The sequence below is a fragment of the Meles meles genome, chromosome 2 (assembly GCF_922984935.1).
Source record: "Meles meles chromosome 2, mMelMel3.1 paternal haplotype, whole genome shotgun sequence".
In the NCBI taxonomy this organism is placed as follows: domain Eukaryota; kingdom Metazoa; phylum Chordata; class Mammalia; order Carnivora; family Mustelidae; genus Meles; species Meles meles.
The window spans coordinates 22,988,969-23,011,559 of record NC_060067.1 but is presented as its reverse complement, the minus strand read 5'-3'; the positions used below and the strand labels follow the sequence as shown (position 1 = coordinate 23,011,559).

Here is a 22,591-nt window from a genome sequence, read left to right as displayed (position 1 = left end):
TGATGAATGTCCCTGCTTTGTATAGTAACTTACTCCCTGCTGGGTGCAAATCTTTAACATATATGAAAGTGCAGATGTGTGGGGTTGATCAGAAGTTTCTTTCTTTTAACGAGTACACAGATGCCATTTATTTGTTTCATAAGTACATTATAGTCATAATTGAGTTTTATGAAACATCAAATATAAATAACCCTAAACCATAACAATAAAACCATAACAAAAAATGGCTTCCTACACAGACACACCAGGCAGTACAAGCTGAAAACTTGAGTAAATTAACATTGTTTTACATGAATATACATTGTGCCAGTTACCATTTAAAAATAAGTTTCAGTGCATAGCACTTGATAATTCTTTGAATCTGTTTTAGTCAGTTAAGACTATGAAAATGATTAAATCTAGGCTGAAAAGAACTCTTCTAACCAAAAATAGAGGCCTACTATTTATAACTGGGTGTCACCTTTACTAAACGACAATATTTTAAAACTGTTAAGTGATACCTAAGAGTATTGACATTAAAAAGGCAACATGTATTGGGTTGTTTCATCTCATGACTGGTTATGCACACGCTTTGTTCAAAGGGTTTTAAACCTATATTCCTTCTTTCAATACAGTGTATCATGATTCTAATTGTTGTAGCAAAATGAATGCTTCTTCAAAGGGAGCAGACTCATCTTCAAGTCCCTGGTGTCAATTTCTTCCCTTTGGAACAAAGGACATGACAAATAACTTGGTTCTGCCCAGATGATGCACTGTAGTGAGAAGGTTCTGTTCAGAGGCATTTCTGTTCAATCTGAAGCTGTAACATCATCAGACTCTTCTGTCTATTCCATACATGACCTCTCTGCATGATATTCTCTTTCTCATCTAATTTCCTTCATGACTTCTCTCTTCTCCACTGATGTCAGCATTATCTGAAGGACCTTCTTCATCCGAGAAGATGAGCGCATGAGCACATCATCTTGCTCTCGTGCAGTGGATGTGGAAGGCTGAACTCCATTGTGGCTGCCATATGCTTTTGGCAGCATCTTCAGCTTGTTTGTGCCTCACGTTTTCTGGGGCATCACCAACAACTTCAAATTCAACATCCTTCCCTGGGTCTTCACTCTGAAGGATGTTGATCAATGAAGCGTAGTCCTGAAGGAAGTCATCTGCTTGAAGTGGGCTCCCATTTCCAATTCCAAATTCTGACAGCTTTTTGTGATTATTAGCTTCCGTCTCTCCCTCTTCTGAAGACATTAGGATTGTTCCTCTCCCACCTTCAATTTGGACATCTGGTGCTACCATAGCAAAATTTTCTTTCACTATCTTTTCCTGTAATGTGAGAGTAGTCACCTCTGACTTGCTGGTGCATAATGTGGCCATTAGGGTTAGGAGGGTCTGGTGCAAAAGGCACAAGAAACTTCTTTCTTGGATTTGGTTGTTTGTTCAAATTGTTCTACACTGGTCTATTTTTCCTGATAAAATCTTTAATCCCTCTAATGCTATTAACCCAGCAATCACTGCATTAGTTGTAGCAATGGCAGGAATAATGTCCCCTGACATTCATTTTATATCAAATCTGCTCTTCATACTGAAGATATGCATCCTGAGGTTTGCACAGAGGTGACAAAAAGCATAGCAGATGGGTCATCCTTGTCCTATATGAGCTGTGCTCCATCCCTTTTTCTTCCAAGTGAACTTTGAAGTCTCAGTGCTCTTTGAAAAAAGATATGCATAGTTCTTTACATCTAGAACCTGCTGGTCTTTCAGACCTAACTAGGGTTCATTTTCTTGGTCTGATGCATTGGTTTCTTCTCCTTGACTTTGTACTTCAGCCCTGTCCAGTGAAGGTTCCTTTTCCACCATACTTTGTCCACTGTCGACAGATACCAGGTATCATTTTTAAGAAGTGTGCTAAAAAGTTTAATCAGATCAGTCCATTCCTTAGTGAAAATACATTTAATGTCACCATCTTCATTAGATGCTCTGGCTCTGACTTTAACCTACACTGGTTCCCAGGAAGCTTCAGGACGGCTCTGTCAGGGGACACTTCTTTCTTTTCTTTTCTTTTTTTTTTTTAAAGGTTTTATTTACTTATTTGACAGAGAGAGAAATCACAAGCAGGCAGAGAGGCAGGCAGAGAGGGGGGTAGGCAGGTTCCCTGCTGAGCAGAGAGCCTGATGCAGGGCTTGATCCCAGGACCGTGAGATCACGACCTGAGCCGAAGGCAGAGGCTGCCCCCAGATGCCCCCAGGAGTCTCTTCTTGACCAGCACCTTCCTGAGATCACGACCTGAGCCAAAGGCAGAGGCTGCCCCCAGGTGCCCCCAGGAGGCTCTTCTTGATCAGCACCTTCTCAAACAGCTGGTTGAACAAACACTTCACCCAAACAATGCAACAAATTATGTTCTGAAGCTGTACTGTGAACTGTACAGCCAGGGAAATTTCTTGTGGTAGGTTTGGAATGATATTCAAACACTCAGTTACATCCTTTTTGATGGTCATTACTTACCCAAGGAACCTACTCTCAAGAGGAACATCAGCTGCCAGAACCATCCTATTAACATGGTTGAGAGCAGCTCTGTTGTCTAAAGCATTCATAATCAACATTCAACAATATAAATTGTTGAAAAAAGTCCACATTATAGTCAGGGTTCATGATGCTGTCAGGTAAAACTGTAGTACACTTTCTTTGGTAACCTGGGCCTTTGATCTTCCAACAGGCTTCTTTTGAAACAGAAACTGCCTGTTGAGGTTGCTGATATGGATAGTAGCCAGATCATTCAGGTCAAAGTGGGAGAAGCCAGTGAGCATGTGGCTTTTGAGGAGCTCACAGCTGATGCCACCCACACCTACCAGCAGCACCTGGTCCTTGGCCATGGCCTTGACTAGCTCCTGAGGCCTGATCACAAGGTTTTGTTTTGTTTTGTTTTGAGTGAGAGAGTGAGTGCAAGTGTGTGTAAGCAGGGAGAGGTGGGGGAGAGGGAGAGAGAGAATCTTAAGCAGGCTCTATGCCCAGGGCAGAGCCTGACTTACAACCCTGAGATCATGACCTGAGCCCAGACCAAGAGCTGGATACTTAACTGACTGAACTACCCAGGGCCTCCTGATCACAAGTTTTAATGAAGAGCTGGGAGGTAGTCATTAAGAAAATATTAGGTTGTATAGCATTTTGGGAAGAATGACAGCTTTGAAGTCAAACAGGGCTGAATTTGAATCCTTGCTTAGCTATTTCCTAGATCTATGAACTTGAGCAAGTTGTTTGCTTTCTGAGTTTTAATTTTTTCATCTGTAAAATGGGAATATTAAAATCAGCTGTGGTTATGATTAGAAATAACATATGCAAAGTGGCTAGTCCTGTGTCTGGTATACGGTAGGCTGCAATGAATAGTAGCTACTACTACTATTAATTGGCTATGATAATGGAGTAGGCATTATTAGATTAAAGAAGATAGTTGCATCTGGGGACACATGTTCCATTTGGAGCATTCCACTCTAAGATTCTAAGTTGTGTGTGTGTGTGTGTGTGTATGTGTGTGTGTGTATGTGTTCATGTGAGTGTGCATGACTGAACATTTCCACAGAAGGCAGTCAGGAGGGCATAGAGTCTGGAACACATGTCCTACGAAAGAAATGGGGATATTTAGCTTGGAAAAAGAAAGCTTAGCTTGCGCTCCCTTTAAATATTTGCTAGTTACCATTTAGAAGCAGAAGTGGCCACAGATGGTATAGAGATCCAATGGAGCTGCCCAATGGGTAAAGTCTAGGAAGGCTAGACCCTGCAAGAAACACTTTTGGCTGTCTAACAATTAGCGTTACCCAGTAGCAGAGAAGGCTGCCTCGGCATTGTCCTGGCCCTGGAATTATGCATTGGCAGCTGTGTGATGTGTGCGTACACAGAGATTTTCCACTTTGGATGGGAGCCTGGCTGAGAATGAACTCCAAGGCTCCATGTCTTTAGTGGTTGTCTTGCTCATTTTTTTCTTGTTACAATTCTGTAGGAGACACCACTCTTAAAAGGCCCCTTGATATTAAATACCATTATAACTTTGAAGGAATTGCAAATACTCATGAAATGTGAAAGTGAAGTCTTCTTACCGTATACCTAGTTGTCTCCCTACGATGAAATTTCTACTTGGTTTAGGAGAGAGTGTCCCAGCAAGTGTTTCTTTTCAGAATGATTAAAGTCTCTGGGCCTATCTGGACTCATTCATTTTAACTATTCCATTTCCCAAGAATATCATCTCATTACTTTTTCAATGACCCAATATTTTCTGTACAAGTGAATGAGTCCAGAAAGTCATTTCAGCCATTGATTATTTTTGGTGACCTTCTGATCTGTTCTGAATCCCTTTTCTTTTAATTTCCATTTATGTCCTCCTGTCTTGTCATCTGTTCTGAGCTGAAAATAGTAACTTGGCTTGACCTTATTATCTACCATTTAAGATTTTATAGTCTTTGGTTAAATCTCATCTTAATAAGTGTTGCTAGGCTCGACTGTAGATTTTTTTTTTTTTTTAAGGCAGCTCTTCGCAGCTCAAATCTGTTGTCACAGGACCAACTTTACCATCTCTCTGTAAGTATGCCAAAATTTTACTTCATCTGTTTGATAAGAGCTGGCTTCAAAGTCAGCCTTAAGAAGATATACCTATTTGCTTAGAAACAAAGAGCACTCTGATTTACTATGTCCAAATCTGTTTGGGAAAAAATTTGATTTACATGGGATTTAAAATGCCACAGGGCAGGGCAACATACCAAGTGGTGTTAGTTAGATCTTAAGGTGGCTGGAGTGATCAGCTCCTTTGCCAGGAGTACATTTTATTTTATTTTATTTATTTATTTTTTTAAAAGATTTTATTTATTTATTTGACAGAGAGAAATCACAAGAGAGGCAGGCAGAGAGAGAGGAAGGGAAGCAGGCTCTCTGCTGAGCAGAGAGCCCGATGTGGGACTCGATCCCAGGACCTTGAGATCATGACCTGAGCTGAAGGCAGAGGCTTAACCCACTGAGCCACCCAGGCGCCCCCAGGAGTACATTTTAATGTGGGAGAAGAGACAGGGTAATAGGATAACTCTGGGCATGTACGTGGCCAAAGAGTATTCTTTTAGCAAACATTTATGGAATGCCTGGGTATGATGTGGCAGTAGGATATGGAAATACACACCAAAAAGACATAATCGTTGACTTCACGGACCCCCTGGGCAGGTGTGTGGGGCTGTGCATTAAGACACATGGGAAAACATAGACAGGCAAGTTTCAGAGCCTAGAAGACAGACTTCAGATTTGGAGAACAGGATCTGGGTGGCCCAAAGTCATCTTAATACTCAGAAGTGGGTAGAATGAAGACAAAGTGGCAGAAAAGAATAATTTTCTTCCAGCTCTCTTGGACGATTTTTTTCACTGAGGAGTAGCAGTTTCTTGAAATGTTTTAAAAAGATTTTATTTATTTATTTGTCACAGAGAGACAGAGCATAAGGGAGAATATACAAGCAGGAAGAGCAGCGGTGGGAGAGGAAGAAGCAGGCTCCTTGCTGAGCAGGGAGCCGGAAGTGGGGCTCAATTCTAGGTCCCTGGAATACTGACTTGAGCAGAAGGCAGATGCTTAACTGACTGAGCCACCCAGGTACTCCCTCTTTAGATTTTTTTTTAAAGATTTACTTATTTGGGGGCGCCTGGGTGGCTCAGTGGATTAAGCCGCTGCCTTCGGCTCAGGTCATGATCTCAGGGTCCTGGGATCGAGCCCCGCATCGGGCTCTCTGCTCCTCAGGGAGCCTGCTTCCTTCTCTCTCTCTGCCTGCCTCTCTGCCTACTTGTGATCTCTCTCTCTGTCAAATAAATAAATAAAAAATCTTTAAAAAAAAAAGATTTACTTATTTGAAGGACGGAGAGAGCGAGAGAGCTAGAGAGCAATAGTGAGGACAGTGGGGAGAGGGAGAATCGCAAGCAAACTCCCCACTGGGCATGGAGCTGTCATGGGGTTCGATCTTAGAACCCTGGGATCATGACCTGAGCCAAAATCAAGAGTCAGAGTCTTAACTGGCTGTGCCATCCAGGTGCCCCTAAATTTTTAATGATCTTTCTATTATGTCCAGTCTGATTGGGCATTACTCAAAACCTGTGCAGTCCTTTGAGGTTTGGGCAGGACTTCTGATGTCCTTACGGCCTTTTTAAAGGGCATTTTTGGCAAATCCAGTTAAACAGAAGATAGCACATCAGCGGGAAAGGAAAGGACTCCCCTTTCTTCATGGCTAAAGCTCTTCTCCTCCTTCTCTGTGTCATCAAGTCCTTCTAATGTTTCCAGGCCAGGTCACAGTCCACATTTCCTGTGACACCATCTCTGAACACCCAGCTGGACTTGAGCTCTGCTTAGCTGCAGTGTGTTCCAAATCTCTCCTGGTGTGCTTGGTACTCCCTGCCTAGCAGTGGGAGCTGTCCTTTACTATTTAGGATGGAGGCTGGTCACCTCCATCACTCTCAGATAGTGGGAGAAAACCTACCAGGTGAAGGTGCTGAGGGTATCAGAAAGGACAACATTCAGACTTGCCCTCCTTCAAGGGCATATAATCTAGTACAGTTTCTCTCCAAGTGAGAGTGGCTAGTATTAACTGAGGTCTATGAATTCCATGAGAACTTAAAAAAAATTGTGTTTTTCTTTCAATAATAACAAAGTATTCTTATCAACTGTAAGGGCTGAAATTATATTTTGCAATGATAATTTGCTACTGATAGATATTTCAAAGAATAAGCATGAAGCTTAAATTGAGGTTTGGTAGATAACCTCTGGGGTCAAAAGACTATTATTTCTCCTAAACAAGTCCTTCTATTTCTCAGGTTTGAGGGACATTGGTTTAGTTGATTTCATTCATTCATTCATCCAATAACATTCATTGTATGCCTACGTGTTATATGCCAGGCACTGAGTAGTCAGGACATGGTCTAGGCTCCGGAATCCCAAGTGCTGTTACTGACTTATCAAGTAACACCATCCACATGGGTCAAGCCATCAATTTGTCCATGCTTTGCTTTTGTAACCAAAAAAATAAAGGTAAAAGTATCTTATCTACTCTTAGAGTATCTTATCTTACTCTTTTGTCTCCTCAGAGGTAAAGAAAAACACCCTGGGATTTAAAAAAAAAACAAAACACCCAAAACCCTACAAAGAATGACTTGTATCCAAACTTCGTATTTCCAAGTCAGTTGCAAGGGCTCAATCCGCATTTCTTCCTACCTCCACACTCGTCTCAGTGGGAGGGCGCTGAGGCCCATGGAAGGTCTCAACCGGCTCTGGCAGAAGTGGGTTCTCCACTGCAGAGCAGATTTATCATGAGAGCTGTTTTCAGATTTGTTTATGCTGTCACCGACCTCCAGTTTCACAATTCACAAACTCCCATGGGGCTGAGGACTTACTCCCTAGGCATCTTCCCTGCTTTGTAGGAACTCAAGGGCCACGTGCTGATGGGTCTGGCGCTGGCGTTTGAAGAGCAATCTGTCACAAAGCGAAGGGGCTGATTGCTCATTCTAACACCGAACACTAAATAAACAGCAGACTAGACGGAGACATAACCTGGGACCTTTTACACAGAGTTAATATGAATGGCCGTTAAAGTAGCACATTTGCATACTCACACCCACTGAATCAGTTCTTGTTAAACATGCCTAACGAACTACCAGCCTTCAGTGGTAATGCAGCCAGCAAGGGCAACAGGGTGTGAGTTCAACGTGTCAGAGTCGCTCTCCAACGGGGGCCACTACCCTGCTAGTCCTCTACTGCTGGAGTAGTAGATGGGATGAACTTTGCTTTAAAGGGATGAATTCCTTTTTAAATATTCTCACAGACAGATGTGGATATAGGATCATTCACTTCAGTTGTGCAAGACTAGCAGTTTCCAAAGCTTTTGTGTCTAGAGCCAGACCTCCCGGAGTAACTAAAATACATCGTTTGTGGACACGGTGGGAGACTCTGGGTAGTTCTTTCCATGGCTGCTCTGTGCGGAGCAAGATCTGCTGGGGACTTTGGGTGGGGGTGGGGAGCATCAGACCTTTATCCATTCAGCCAATATGTATTGAGGGTCTGCTTTGTGGCGGACACCATGTCACTGCCAGAGAAACACAGGTGGATAAGAGACAGTCCCTGCCTTAGAGAAGCTTAGAGTCCAGGTGGAGATGCTGAGGAGTGAAAGAGGCAGTTCTAATGAAGGGCAGCTGGAGTGACACAGGCTGCTTGACCCAGTCTTGGAGGGTCAGAGAAGGCTTGTCGGAGCACAGGTGTTCAAACTGAGACCCTAAGGATGTGTGTATAGGAGTCAATGGGTCAGTTTGAGGGAACGGTAAAGTGTGCAGTTTCCAAGGTGTAGACAACATGTCAGGTTGGAAACTTCTTTTATCTTTATTGTTTTAAAGAGTTATTTATTTACATGAGAGAGAGAGAGAGAGAGAGAGAATATGAGAATCTTTTTTTTTTTTTAAAGATTTTATTTATTTATTTGACAGAGAGAGATCACAAGTAGGCAGAGAGGCAGGCAGAGAGAGAGGGAAGCAGGCTCCCTGCTGAGCAGAGAGCCTGATGCGGGACTCGATCCCAGGACCCTGAGATCATGACCTGAGCCGAAGGCAGCGGTTTAACCCACTGAGCCACCCAGGTGCCCCGAGAATATGAGAATCTTAAGAAGACTCCCTGCTGAATGAGCAGCCTGACGGGGGGCTCGATCCCATGACCCTGAGATCATGACCTGAGGTGAAAATGACAGTCAGACACTTAAGCAACTGAGCCACCTGGGTGCCTCCAGATCTTATTTTTAGATTGGGCTGGTCAGAGAGGACAAGATGGTGGGATCAGAATGAGACAGGAGAAATGAAACTCTTGATTACATTGCCTCCTAGTTATTTTTCCCTGCACTCCTTCCCCCAAAAGACATGGCAGTGGGTGCCTGCATGGCTCAGTCATTAAGTGTGTGCCTTCGGCTCAGATCATGATCCCAGGGTCCTGGGATCGAGCCCCGCATCGGGCTCCCTGCTTGGTGAGAAGCCTGCTTTTCCCTCTTCCTCTCCCCCTGCTTGTGTTCCCTCTCTCGCTGTTTGTCTCTGTCTGTCAAATAAATAAAATCTTAACAACAACAACAAAAAAGACATGGCAGGTATGTGTGTGTGTAAAAGCGCCTCGCAATTAAAAAAAAAACCGAAACACAAAACCTTAAGTAATCTTTTCGACTGAACTCTTTAGTTTGTTTGGTTGGAGGCTATTTAGAAGTGAAGTGATGATCTCTTCGCTTTCTCCAAGTCAGGTTGGGGAAAACATCACCTGTGAGGCTAGTTATCACAGGGGCTGTGACCTGGTATTTGCTGAGCTTCCAAATTCTCAACCGAAAATTCAGTTTTTAAGAAAGAAAATTACCATTTCTATACCTCTGTATAGAAATAGAAGGAACAATGCTGGAGGGATCTAGGAGCAAGTCTCTTACGTGAAGGCAGGAACAATGGGAAGGACAGTGTTAATAATGCAGATGGGCCTGAATTCCAACCTGGACCTGAGGCCAAGGGTGGGTGTGAAAGTGACTTTGGGGCCTCTTGGCACGGAAATGATTAGTGGGGAGGCTTTAGTGTACAAATGTTAATAAATAAAAAAATACATTCTATTTTCTTTCTTTCTGATTAGAAAAGATACATGTTCAGTATAGATGATTTAGCGAAATATAAAGGAAAATATATGTTTGGTCATATTTATGTATAGATACATTTTAACAACAAAACTGGGAACCATATACTTTATGTACTGTTTTCTGACTTGCTTTTTCATCTAAAGTGTATTAGGAACACCCACATACATTTATGTATTCTTTGATGACCTGATATGTAGTGGATGTATGGTATTCTGTCTGTAATCTATCCAGTCAATTCACGATGTTAGACTTTAGATAGTAATAGACTTCCAGGCTATTTCCAAATTTTTTTTTAAAGACTTTATTTACGTGACAGACAGAGATCACAAGTAGGCAGAGAGACAGGCAGAGAGACAGAGGGGGAAGCAGGCTCCCTGCTGAGCAGAGAGCCCCATGCGGGGCTCGATCCCAGGACCCTAAGATCATGACCTGAGCTGAAGGCAGAGGCTTTAACCCACTGAGCCGCCCAGGCTATTTCCAAATTTTGACTCGTACTTATTATCTTGTGAGGAATATCCTTTTTCTTAATCTTGCTGCACATGCCTGTCTTTTCTTTTTTCTTTTTTTTTTTTTTAAAGATTTTATTTATTCATTTGACAGACAGAGATCACAAGTAGGCAGAGAAGCAGGCAGAGAGAGAGGAAGGGAAGCAGGCTCCCCACTGAGCAGAGAGCCCGATGCGGGGCTCGATCCCAGGACCCTGGGACCATGACCTGAGCTGAAGGCAGAGGATTTAACCCACTGAGCCACCCAGGTGCCCCACATACCTGTCTTTTCTTAAGACAGTCCCAGAAGCAGAGTTACTTGATCAAAGAATGTGATTTTTTCAAAGAGTTTTATTACTAAATTGTTGTCCAGAAAGTTCATGCCACATGGCATGTTCAGTCAGGGGTAAGAGAATCCTCAACAACACAACGTGTTATTAGTTTAAAGTTTGTTTCACCGGTTTGTTTCTGTTAGAAATAACGTGCAATGGTGGGTCTGTGCACTGGGTTAGGAGCTAGGATCTGAGGTCTAAAGATTCCAGGCCCTGAATTTTATAGCACTTTCTGAATTAACCGCTAGATGTGAAAGGGCTTTGTTAACTCTACGAGACACCCAAATACAGGGATATGACTGCGGTTGTCGTGTGCGGCTGAGCTGCGTCAGGCAAAGATGGAGCCTGGTGTAGGAGAAAGAGTCTGATTTTGTACCAAGTCTTTGCTCCAGTACTTACTAGGTGTGTGACTATGTAAGTCAGCTTGAAATGTTATTAAAGACTAGGTGACCTCAGCAATAGGCATTTGTTTCTTATAGTTCTAGTGGCTGGGAGCTCCGAGGTGTTGGGCTCATCCATTCCTCATGAGAGCTTTCTTCTTGTTTTGTGGGAGGCTGCCTTCTTGCTGAGCCCTCACGTGGCTGTCTCCTGTCTAGTCTTGTGAGGGTATCAGTCCCATTCGTGAGGGCTCCACCCTCACGCCGAATTCCCTTCTAAAGGTCTCACCTCCTACTGTCATTACATTGGGGGTTAGGGGCTTCTACACATGAATTTTGGGGGGGACACAAACATTTAATCCATACTGGTAAACTTGGGCAATTTATTTAACACCCAGAGGCTCACTTCCTTCCTTTGCGATCTGGGAGAATAACGCACACCCAGAGGATTTTTGTAAAAATTACATTCTATAATGTTATACCTGTAGTAAGTACTCAGAGAGAGTTATTGACGAGGGAGTAAAAGGCTAGTGGAGGACAAAGCAGACTTGGCACCACTCCCCCCCACCCCCCACCTTGTGACATGTGTGCCATTCCTCAGGCATTCTGGACCGCCTACAGGGAGAACAAATGGTTAACTAATAGAGATCACAGTCCTGCAGGACAGGAGTGTGCCTCAGTTTGCAAATGTCCTAGTGATTTACAAGCAAGGGCTTTCCTGTCAATAGCCTAACTTCCAGAGACCCGTAACTCAGTTCCTGAGGCCCTAACATCTCCCTCCCTGCCATAAAATTGAGGGAGGCTGAGGCGGAAGGAAATGTAAATGAAGTTGAATTTCTTCTAAACCTAAAGCTTACTGACAAGGATGTCTGATAGGAGGAGTTTGACAGTCCACCAGACAACTCCCAACTGTCTTCATGTTGGAACCTCATTAGAGAGAAAAAACAAAAAACAAAAAAACAAAACAGCTTGGCTTGACAATAACCAGGCCTCCAGTATCCTGAGAGTCTCCATTCGCATATGACAGTCCTTCTGGACTCCCCAACTCAGGGCTCCCCAACTCCTGAGTATATAATCAGCCACTCCTCAAGACCCCAGGGCGGGAGCTCTTTCTGCCCATAGGTCCTGTCCCCTTGCTTTAACAAAATCACCTTTTTGCATCAGAGACGTTTTAAGAATTCTTTCTTGGTTGTTGGCTCTGGACCTCACTTATATTCTAAAACTTCATCATTATCAGTCCTAGTTACCAATAGGTAATCACTTTTTGTTTCTGAATATTAGTGGGATCATCTATTTAGAAACGAAAAGTGGAGTCCAGTCCTGCACGAAGCCTTTAAAAATGAGAAAGGCACACGCACACATTTAGCTGATAGAACAATCGAAGGGGAAGGGATTTCAGCCTTTGTTGACAACAGGTGTCCTGTTTTAGGTCCCTGCACCCAATTCTGTGTGTGTGTGTGTGTGTGTGTGTGTGTGTGTAGTGGGGGAAAGGAGCGGGAACCTCTCCCTGTTGGAGAGGGTGTCCAAGAACTCAGCTTAATCGTGACACTATCTACCTGCAGGTAGCATCAGATTCCACAGGTTAAGGGGTCAGTCCTGTAAGACAGGCTCCCCGCCCTCTGCGCCCCGGGTGTGGGGGGGTGGTCAGATGACAGATGCATGTGCCTGTTGTCACCTGTACTTCTGGCTGCCTGGCTATAAGTCAGAGATTCCCATGATCCCCTCTTTGCATTTGATTAATTTGGTAGAGTGGCTCACAGAACTCAGAGAAACATTTTACTTCCTAGATGACCATTTTATTATAAAAGGAACTGCCGGATGGAAGAGATATCCAGGGCAAGGTATGGGGAAGAGGTGTGGAGCTTTCCTCTTCCTCAATCTCCACAGGCTCACCAGCCTGCAGGCTCTCCAAACCCTATCCTTTCGGGGTTTTCTGGAGGCTTCATTGCACAGGCACGGCTGACGAACTCACTGGCCATTGGGGATTGAGCCAAGCTCCATTACCTTTCTTCTACCCTGAGGTCAGGGCAGTTGGACTAAAGATTCCAACCTTCTCCTCACCAGGTTGGTTTTTCTGCCAATTGGGCCCCATCCTTAGGTGGCCTAGGGGTGTTCCAGAAGCCACCACATTAATATAACAAAAGAAACCTCGATCACTCTTATCACTTAAGACATTCCTAGGGTTTTAGAAGCAAGACCAAATAGGTATTTCTTATTATAAATCACAGTATCACCTGTACTCTGGGGCATAGCGAGGGTCCAATGGTTGATAATCATCGTCATTTCTCCAATGACTCCTGTTTTTTGCTTTAGTATTTTTTTAAAGACACAGAAGAAATCTAGAACTCTGAGGGTTCGTCCCCATCCCTGGCGACCACTGCTCACCAGCACACAAAGCGACCTGATTTCCGTTTCTACACTCATTTTCATATTCATTTGCAGTGATCCTGATTGAAAAATTCCTTCCTACAACTTCGTTTGGGCCTTACCTCTGACCTGACTCAGAGCTCGATGTCCAGACTCTCTCCTTTGCCCCTTCCCCTGTCCACTCACCCGCTGCCGCTTCTCCTTGCTTTCCAGATGCCTCCGCAGCAGCTGACTCCAGAAACATTTTTCCTCTCTAAGTCTCTGCTCCACAGGCTGCCCTCTTCCCCTCATCATTTCTCATTTCTCACCGCGAAAATCTCTCCTCTCTCTCTTTATGGCTTCCTGAGACCTGAAAATAGAAGTAATTTAAATTTGGCAATTATGACGACAATGAAACACCTTTTGTGAAAAGTAGAGTTTAAAATGCAGGAGTTTGCTGCTCTGGAAACCTCACTCTCTGTCTGCCTTCATTCCGTGGGTACCCCTGTGGGGGTGCTTCTAAGGTCACCCCTGACCTGCCTCCGGAAACCTGAGGAGGTGAAGAAATGGTGACTTCCCCACTTGCGGGGGTGGGGGTGGGGTCAACCAGAGGTACCAGGTTCAGGTTCAGCCTAGCCTCTTCTACCTAAAACGAGCTTCCTAACCCTGCTGTGGAATCTTTGCCCTCCCACACTCCATACCCTGCCTGCACCTGGACGGGTCCTGCTCTAGTCACGTGGTGGCATTAGGCCGCTGGAATCATAGAGTGGGGCGTCGGGGGTGTAATTTCTCCTCTGCCAGTGACGAGATGAGTCACCTCCTGTGGCTGTTCGTGGCACTTTTTCCTCCATCCTTGAAGCTGGGCCTCCTGAAGTCTTCACCCCTTCGGTTATGAAGTGCCTTGAGCTCTCCAAAAGTCAGCAGCAAATGCATTGGTGCATATTAACATCCTACTTTCCTGGCACACAACTAGGCTACCGCTTCAGCAACCGGCTCCAAATCTGCTAAAATCGGGTTTCGGGAGGAGGACATGGGAAGCATGGAATGTGGAGCCCATCTCCCGACAGGTGCCATCTGTTCTCATTAGCGTGATCCAGCCGCTTCAGCTGGGGAGGATGGGGCCTCCAGGTGCTCAGAAGGAAGCCTGCTCGTGCATTATCCTCTCAGAGACTTTGCTTTTATGTTTGGTTCAGTTTTGTTTTTGTCTGGCAGGCTGAAAGAGAGCCTGTCCTACTTTCTAAGAGAACAATTGCTCCCACATTGTAAGAAATTAAGTCCCTGGGAAAAAAAATCTCGTTTGAGAGGGCTTGTAATGGCTCCTTGACCACATGCCGTGCTGCCCGATTTGTAACAGAGAAATATTACAGAAGTTGGGAACTGAAGTTGGTGTGTGCAGCCATTGCTTCAAAAGGGATGGATGCTACTTGGGGAGAGTGATCCTCCCCCCAGACCACCCGGCATTTATTCAGTCCGGAGAAAATCTGTCTGCCAGGCTCCCACTCCTCCAGTCCGGGAAGAGCTGGGCCATTCATTGTCCTCCGCATGCAGAAAGTGATCATAATTCCTCTGAGACCTAACGGGGCTCAGGAGAATGTGACTGAAGTCCTGCTGGTGATTGGAACTGCCTTTTATGCGTCTGTGTGGGGTTATCCATTTCACGGGTGTTTCCTATCGCCAGCCTGTGGAGATGCCCACTGAGTCAAAAATATATTACCATGAAGATAGGCCTTTTGGAGGTGTCTTATAGCACATTTTGGGAAAAGCAGGGGAAAATAACAAGAGCATTTAGCCTCAAATTTGAAATGATCCTTTCCCAGATCTTATATTAGAGACTCTGCCTGCAAGGTTGATCTGAGGCCTAAAGCATGACCCCAGGTCCACCGCAGATCTTCCTCCTCTCTTGGGGTCTCCTTCCTGCCTGTCCCCTCCACCCTTTCTGGAGCTGCTGATCCGTTTCCCATCAAGGGCTTGGTTTGTGTATCATGTCCTGTCAGCTGATTCCTGTTAAAATGTTAGCCTATGTTAGGAGAGCCTCATGGGGGGGATATTTGCATCTTAATAGGTAACTTGAATATGTAAGAGCTTCAGACTAAAGCAGTGAATCCTCACTGGGGAAGAGACAGGCAATTTTGGGTGGGGTGAGGGTGTGTGAGATCTGAAACAAGATCAAATCCTACTGTTCTAAGATCAAATCCTAATGTTCTAAGATGCATTGATGCGGCCTCTGAGCAGTCAGACTGAATGAAACGGGTTTCTGTTCCCAACCCTGGGAGCAAATGGGGCTGCTAGGGGAGCACTGTCAGCAGGGACCCTACTACTGAGTGTTCAGGTTTAGCACATAAAAGCACAAGGCGCCCAGCTAAGTGTGCATCTCCAATAGACAATGAATGCCTTTTTCTTTTTTTAGCATGTATATGTCCCATGTGATATTTGGGACATATTTATGCAAGAAAATTCTAGTTTATCTGAATGCAGACTTAACTGGGGGTCCTGCACGTCATTTGGCAACCCACTACCACACTAGCCTATTGTTAAAAGAGAGTTTCTAAAAGAGATAAAATCAGGGGCGCCTGGGTGGCTCAGTGGGTTAAAGCCTCTGCCTTTGGCTCAGGTCATGATCCCAAGATCCTGTGATAGAGACTTTCTGCTGAGCAGGGAGCCTGCTTCCCCCTCTTTCTCTGCCTGCCTCTCTGCCTGTTTGTGATCTCTGTCAAATAAATAAATAAAATCTTTAAAAGAGATAAAATCAGTCTTATACAAATATAAAATAAACTGGTGTCAAGGGTTTTTATTTTGGGGGCAGTGTGAGGGGCAGAGGGAGAGGAGAGAGAGAGAGAGAATCTTAAGCAGTCTCTACACCCAGCACGGAGCCTGACTCAGGATGTGATCTCACAACCTGAGATCATGATCTGAGCTGAAATCAAGAGCTGGATGCTTGGAGCACCTGGGTGGCCCGGTCGGTTAAGTGTCTGACTTTTGGTTTTGGCCCAGGTAGTGATCTCAGGGTCCTCAGGTGGAGCCTCTCATCAGTCTCTGTGCTCTGCGCTGTGCTCAGTGCTGCTCCACAAGGAATCTGGTTAAGACTGTCTGTCTCTGCCCCTCCTCCCTGCACTCTCTCTTTAAAATAAATAAATAAGTCTGGGGCGCCTGGGTGGCTCAGTGGGTTAAAGCCTCTGCCTTTGGCTTGGGTCATGATCCCAGGGTCCTGAAATCGAGCCCCACATCAGGCTCTCTGCTCAGTGGGGAGCCTGCTTCCCTTCCTCTCTCTCTGCCTGCCTCTCTGTCTACTTGTAATCTCTGTCTGTCAAATAAATAAATAAAATCTTTAAAATAAATAAATTAAAAAAAAAAAGAGTTGGACACTTAACCGACGGAGCCACCCAGATGCCCCTGTCAAAGATTCTTTTAAAATCATTGATTAATGAGAGAACCAGTAAGCGGTCACAATTGGTTCATAAGAGAATTAAGCATCCACACAGACACACACATGTATACAATCAGGAAATGCTGAAATGAATTAGTTAATAGAGGCATAGCTAGTCATATTCATAGGGCAATAATCAATTGCATATTGGGCAAAGTTAATTTGTATTTCTCTGGACAAGAGTCATGGGTATTACTCAGTTTTCTATAATTTGCAATAGCTATAAATAGGTCCCAGTTAATGAAGGCACTGATAACTAGGAAGGGTGCATTAGAATATCCAGTACTCACTTTTGCCTATTTAAAGTCTTTTACAATTTCTCCTGACATGTCATGATCTTTCCTGTCTCCGGGCCTTTGCACATGATGTTTCCTTAGTAATCTTGTATTTGTCATTGATTATCTCAAAAATTATTATCTCTGGGAATCCCTCTCTGACCCTCAATCTGGGTTAGATTCATGCTTTACAACATAGGAACATGATTCTTTCATTAGAGCATTTATGTCAGTTTTGAATTTATGCTTTTTTTTGGTCTGATATTTTATTTTAGCTTTTAAAAATTTTGATTTATTTTTAAAATTTCTTTTCAGTGTTCCAGAATTCATTGTTTATGCACCACACCCAGTGCTCCATGCAATACGTGCCCTCCATAATACCCACCTCCAGGCTCACCCAACCTCCCACTCCCGCCCCTCCCAGCATCCGTTCCTGATTAAAATGTTTCAAAGTATAGGGAGAGAGGGAACTTCCTCAACTTCATAAAATCTATCTATGAAAAACCCACAGTGAATATCATCCTCAATGGGGAAAAGCTGACAGCCTTCCCTCTGAGATCAGGAACACGACAAGGATGCCCACTCTCACCACTCTTGTTCAACATAGTATTAGAAGTCCTAGCAACAGCAATCAGACAACAAAGAGAAATAAAAGGTATCCAAATTGGCAGTGAAGAAGTCAAACTCTCTCTCTTTGCAGATGACATGATACTTTATATGGAAAACCCAAAAGACTCCACCTCCAAACTACTAGAACTCATACAGCAATTCAGTAACGTGGCAGGATGCAAAATCAATGTACAGAAATCAGTTGCTTTCTTACACACTAACAATGAAAGAAAGAAAGAAAGAAAGAAAGAAAGAAAGAAAGAAAGGGAAATTAGAGAATCGATTCCATTTACTATAGCACCAACCATAAGATACCTGGGAATAAACCTAACCAAAGAGGTAAAGGATCTGTACTCAAGGAACTACAGAACACTCATGAAAGAAATTGAAGAAGACACAAAAAGATGGAAGACCATTCCATGCTCATGGATCAGAAGAATAAACATTGTTAAATGTCTCTACGGCCTAGAGCAATCTATACTTTTGATGGCATTCAGATCAAAATTCCACTGGCATTTTTCAAAGAGCGGAGCAAACAATCCTAAAATTTGTATGGAATCAAAAGAGACCCTGAATTGCTAAGGAAATGTTGAAAAAGAATTTATGCTTTTTACTGAATTCTATAATTCCTTACTGGAGCTAGCCTCTGTTCCCATCAGCTTCCTCTTTAATAATTATGCTCTGGTTGTACACTTCTCCTTTCTGTTACTTGACCATAACAAATTCTTCCCTGCCACAGGGACTTTGCATTTGCTGTTCTCTGTGCCTGGAATTTTTTTTTTCTTGGCTTTTGCATGGCCTGTTTCTTTTTCATTGCTCAGGTCTCAGTCTGAATACCACAAAGGTCTACCCTTATCATCTTATCTAAAGACGCTTCCCTCCCCACCCTTACTTTCTGTCTTGTGGAAATTTAGCACAGATCATAATCCCCTCATAGGCTTGTTAAAACAGGGATTGCTAGGGTCCTTGCCCAGAGCTTTTAATTCAGCAGGTCTGGGGAGAGGCACGAGGACCTGTGCTTTAATAAGTTCTTGGGTGATGCTGATGTTGCTGGTTTGAGCACCACTCCTGGAGAAATAATGCTGTGATAATTTTCTTTCAAAACATATTATTCCCCCCTTTTACTCATTTGCTTTCTGTCTCCTCCACAACTGAAAGCTTCACATGCAGAGGGCACATTGACCCTAGTCTCTGCTTTATCCCCGGTATCAAGGGCAGTGCCTGGTTTATAAAAGATGTTTGAAAAATATTTTTTTAACATATTATTTATTTATTTGAAAGACAGAGATCTCAAGTAGGTGGAGAGGCAGGCAGAAAGAGAGAGAGGAGGAAGCAGGCTCCCCACTGAGCAGAGAGCCAGATGCGGGGCTCGATCCCACGACCCTGAGATCATGACCTGAGCCGAAGGCAGAGGTTTAACCCACTGAGCCATCCCAGGTGCCCCTGTTTTGATAAATATTTATTGAATGAATGAATCATTTTCTCTCTTCTTGTTCTGTATCATTATAAAGTGTTTGCTCAACAAAGCATTGCTGAATTCAGGTGCTGAGACTAAGCCAAAGGGATTGGCTTTCATCACTAAGATAAGTCTGTGGTGGAATGGTCTCAATAAACCATACCGATATCTGATCAGTAACTTGGCTAAAGACCAGTGTCTGTTGGGACCTGTGCTGTCACATGAGCTTGCCCTCCTCTCTAGGGCCAATGTCATTAACCCACAGTTGGTTAGATGACATCAGGGTCTTGGTTTCTGTTGGCAGGGTCCAGGCTGACCTGGGTTTTGCTAAGACAGTGCTATGGTGAGCATTCAGAAGACGTGACCAGGTGAGGTAGGGAGGGCCTTGTGCATTGGCCTCTGGTGTGTCTCCCCGTTGAAGCAGCTTGGGAAAAATAACAGAGACTAGGGAGCTGGGCCATCCCTCTTCTAAGCTGGGCTATAGGAAGTGCTCTTATATCTTTCATCTTGGCATTTTCTTAAATGTCTTAGGGTCCTTTGCTTTTCTGGTCCTAACTCCTGGACCTACTGCCAGTATTTTGTTCCAAAGCTCCCAGTCCAAGCCTTAGAGCCCAGCCTTAGGCTCTTCCTCCTCAGTGCCTTGCAGGTTCTGGCTCATTCTTTTCTACTCTCTTCTCTCTCATTCCTCTAGGCTTTCATCTCACTAGGTTATGTGGTAAACTCATGCACCCTCGAGAGTGAGAGACACAATATGTCATAGTGCTTAGTCCTTGAAAGCATGTGCTTTGAAGACAGCCCTAGATTCTAGTCTTATTCCTGCTAAATACTGTGTGTCCTTGACAAAGTTGCTTAACCATTCTGTACTTCAAATGATGGGGATGACAACAGCACTAAATCACAGGGTTGTTGCCGGTATAAAAGAGATGATGCTTGTAAAGAGTCTAGTCCCTGTGCCTTGTAGCTACAGGATAATGGCCTAATACTCCTTTAGGAAAATAGCTTTCCGTTTTTATGACAGACTTTGGTAGACACATGCTTTGATTGCAAGACTCTGCAGGTCCGATGTCTGAGGCCTTCAGACAACTGCATGTGAATAGATGCTCATTCCAGGTGTGGGTTAATGTAACCCTCTGCAGATCTCTCTGGGGAACAGAGCACTAGGTGACTTGGCCATTGTCTTTGGTCCTAAGAAAGAAGCCTTGGCAACTGAGGATAAGACAATAAGACAATAATAGCAATGTTGTATTCAGGAACATTGCTTTAAATAATCCTTCTCCTTAATAGCTTTGCCCCTGGCGTGTGACAGGTGTTTACATTATTAAGTAAAAGCATTTAAACAGCGACCTCCTTGGTATAAGGGTGAAGGAGATTAAAATCCAAGCAGTGCTCCAGCCATTTAAATCAATGAGACTTGTCAGATCTGTAACACATGAGCTACTTAGAGGGCGCAGGCACCTATTGTTTTTGAGGTTCAACTAATACCTCAATATGCTGGTTCCTTCAAAGCCTGGCCAGGCCCTGGGCTGCTCATTAAAGGCTGGTCTGGCCCCAGCTTCTCTGCCTTTGGAACCGGCATTATTTTATAGTTGCCTAAGTGTACACCAAGTAGTTATGCTATTAGGGAAGATCAAAAGTTCGATTGATCTTTGCTTGGAGAAATGACCTTTCAAGGAATCCCAATGCTGGAGACCCTTAGCTCATCAGAACCAAAGGCCATGAATGCTATCGCCTCCTCCAGTAGGGGGCACTAAGTCAGGCGGCTTGGCTTCACCCAGTCTCCCTTTCTTGAGCTGTATTCTCATCTTTAGTCACAGCATGGGGAGCCTCACCACTACCAGCAGGATTGGGGAACCAAGTCTTTGAGACTTAACTTGTATTTGCTTCTATTTTTAAGCCTCATGCTATCTGCATGTGCTGGAAATTTTTTCTAAAATTAGACTTTATTTCGCGTCCTAAGGAACAGGTACATAGGCTTGTGTGTGATGGGAAGAACATGGTCCGGCCCAGCTCACAGCCATGGGAATCATCCGATTTTGGCAGACACCGAGTCAACACAAACATAATCGAGCATGGCCCCGAGGCCCCAAATGGGGCCACAGATGCTAGGTTCTAAACACATGACCAGGGGGCACCTGGGTGGCTCAGTGGTTTAAGCCGCTGCCTTCGGCTCAGGTCATGATCTCGGGGTCCTGGGATCGAGTCCCGCATCGGGCTCTCTGCTCGGCAGGGAGCCTGCTTCCCTCTCACTCTCTCTGCCTGCCTCTCTGCCTACTTGTATCTCTCTCTGTCAAATAAATAAATAAAAAAAAAAATAAAAATAAAAAAAAAATAAATAAACACATGACCAGGTGTGAGAAGGTGTGTGTAGGTGTGTGAGGGATGCCAGGGGAGGAAGCCCCGCATGGGGCCAGCCCGACCTTGGTCCCCGTCTGCTTTCTGCCCAGTGGGTGGTGAGCACCTGCCAGCGCATATGCAAATTGGTGGGTTCTGGCAGACAAGTGACATCAGTCCGCCACGGGTTATGGCAAACCCACCAGATGACTCACCGCTGAGTCAGGCAGGCCAACAAAGGAACTGCATGCAGGTAGGGCTACTTGGCAGAATTTACTTACTCCTTCCAGTGACGGCCTTGTGTGTGGGCCTGTCCCTGATCCCTTCAAAACTGTTCAAGCCTCCGCTTTGGATGTGCACATCCAGCAAAGTGTAGGAGTTTCCTTTCCGGGTGGCCTGAAGGGCTTTTTCCCAGGTGACTGACTTGAGGAATGTTCTCTGCTTCAGAGGAAAGCCCTCCTTTACTCATAGCAATGATACAAGCCACGGCCTCTAGTCTTTACAGGACTTCTTCGTCAAAATGCCCCATCAAAGGCTTCGCTGCGAAAATGGGATGCGTGCGAAGGAAACCTGGCCCCTCTCAGTGTCAGGAGCAGCGGTGGGGCATCACCTCGGAGCAAACTAGAAATGTAGCATCTCAGGACCCCCGAACAGCTGAAACAGAATTGGCATTTTTAACAAGCTCCCCAGTGATTCGTGTGTATGCCAAAGCCCGAGAAGCACTGATACACACAAAAAAGGCCATCTCTTTTTATCCACACCATCCTTTTGTCCACACAGCTCTCTCCACCACAGGAAACAACTCCGTTGAAGCCTGGCTCAGGGAAGAAAGTCTCCTGACATCCCGATCCGCTGGAGCTGAGGAGTGAACATGGCCTCTGCGGGTTTTTTTGGATTCTGGGCAGAATGACTGGGACCTTCTGCTCAGACAGAACAAAGGGATAAACGAGACCATGTCATGGGTTGGAGATCACCACAGAAATTAATTTGCTCCTTTCCATAATCATGGTCGGTACCTCTAATATTATCCTTGCAATGGTGTGTAGGCGTCCAGGGGGCCTGGAGCAAGACCACTACGGAGGCAGCAGCCTCCTAGGACAAAGCTCTAGTGAAGTACAGGGAAGTCTCCCACACAAGGCAACACTTACTTAGATCATTAACTCTGTCAAAAGTCTGTTCGCTGCAAATGAACCTCGTGGATGTTTGATCCCTTATTTTAGTCTCCACAGCTGCTCAGAGGCCACTGGTGAATGCAGTCTTGGGTGCTAACGGAATTCAGGTGTTTATCCACGGAGGTAGGACAGACCCTCATGTCCTC

The 22,591-nt window shown here is 44.5% G+C and overlaps 1 pseudogene; it reads right to left on the bottom strand.

The window, feature by feature from the left end:
* Window positions 1-788: 788 nt before the first annotated feature.
* LOC123936803 lies at window positions 789-12,811 on the bottom strand (annotated as a pseudogene).
* Between the last annotated feature and the right edge of the window lie 9,780 nt (window positions 12,812-22,591).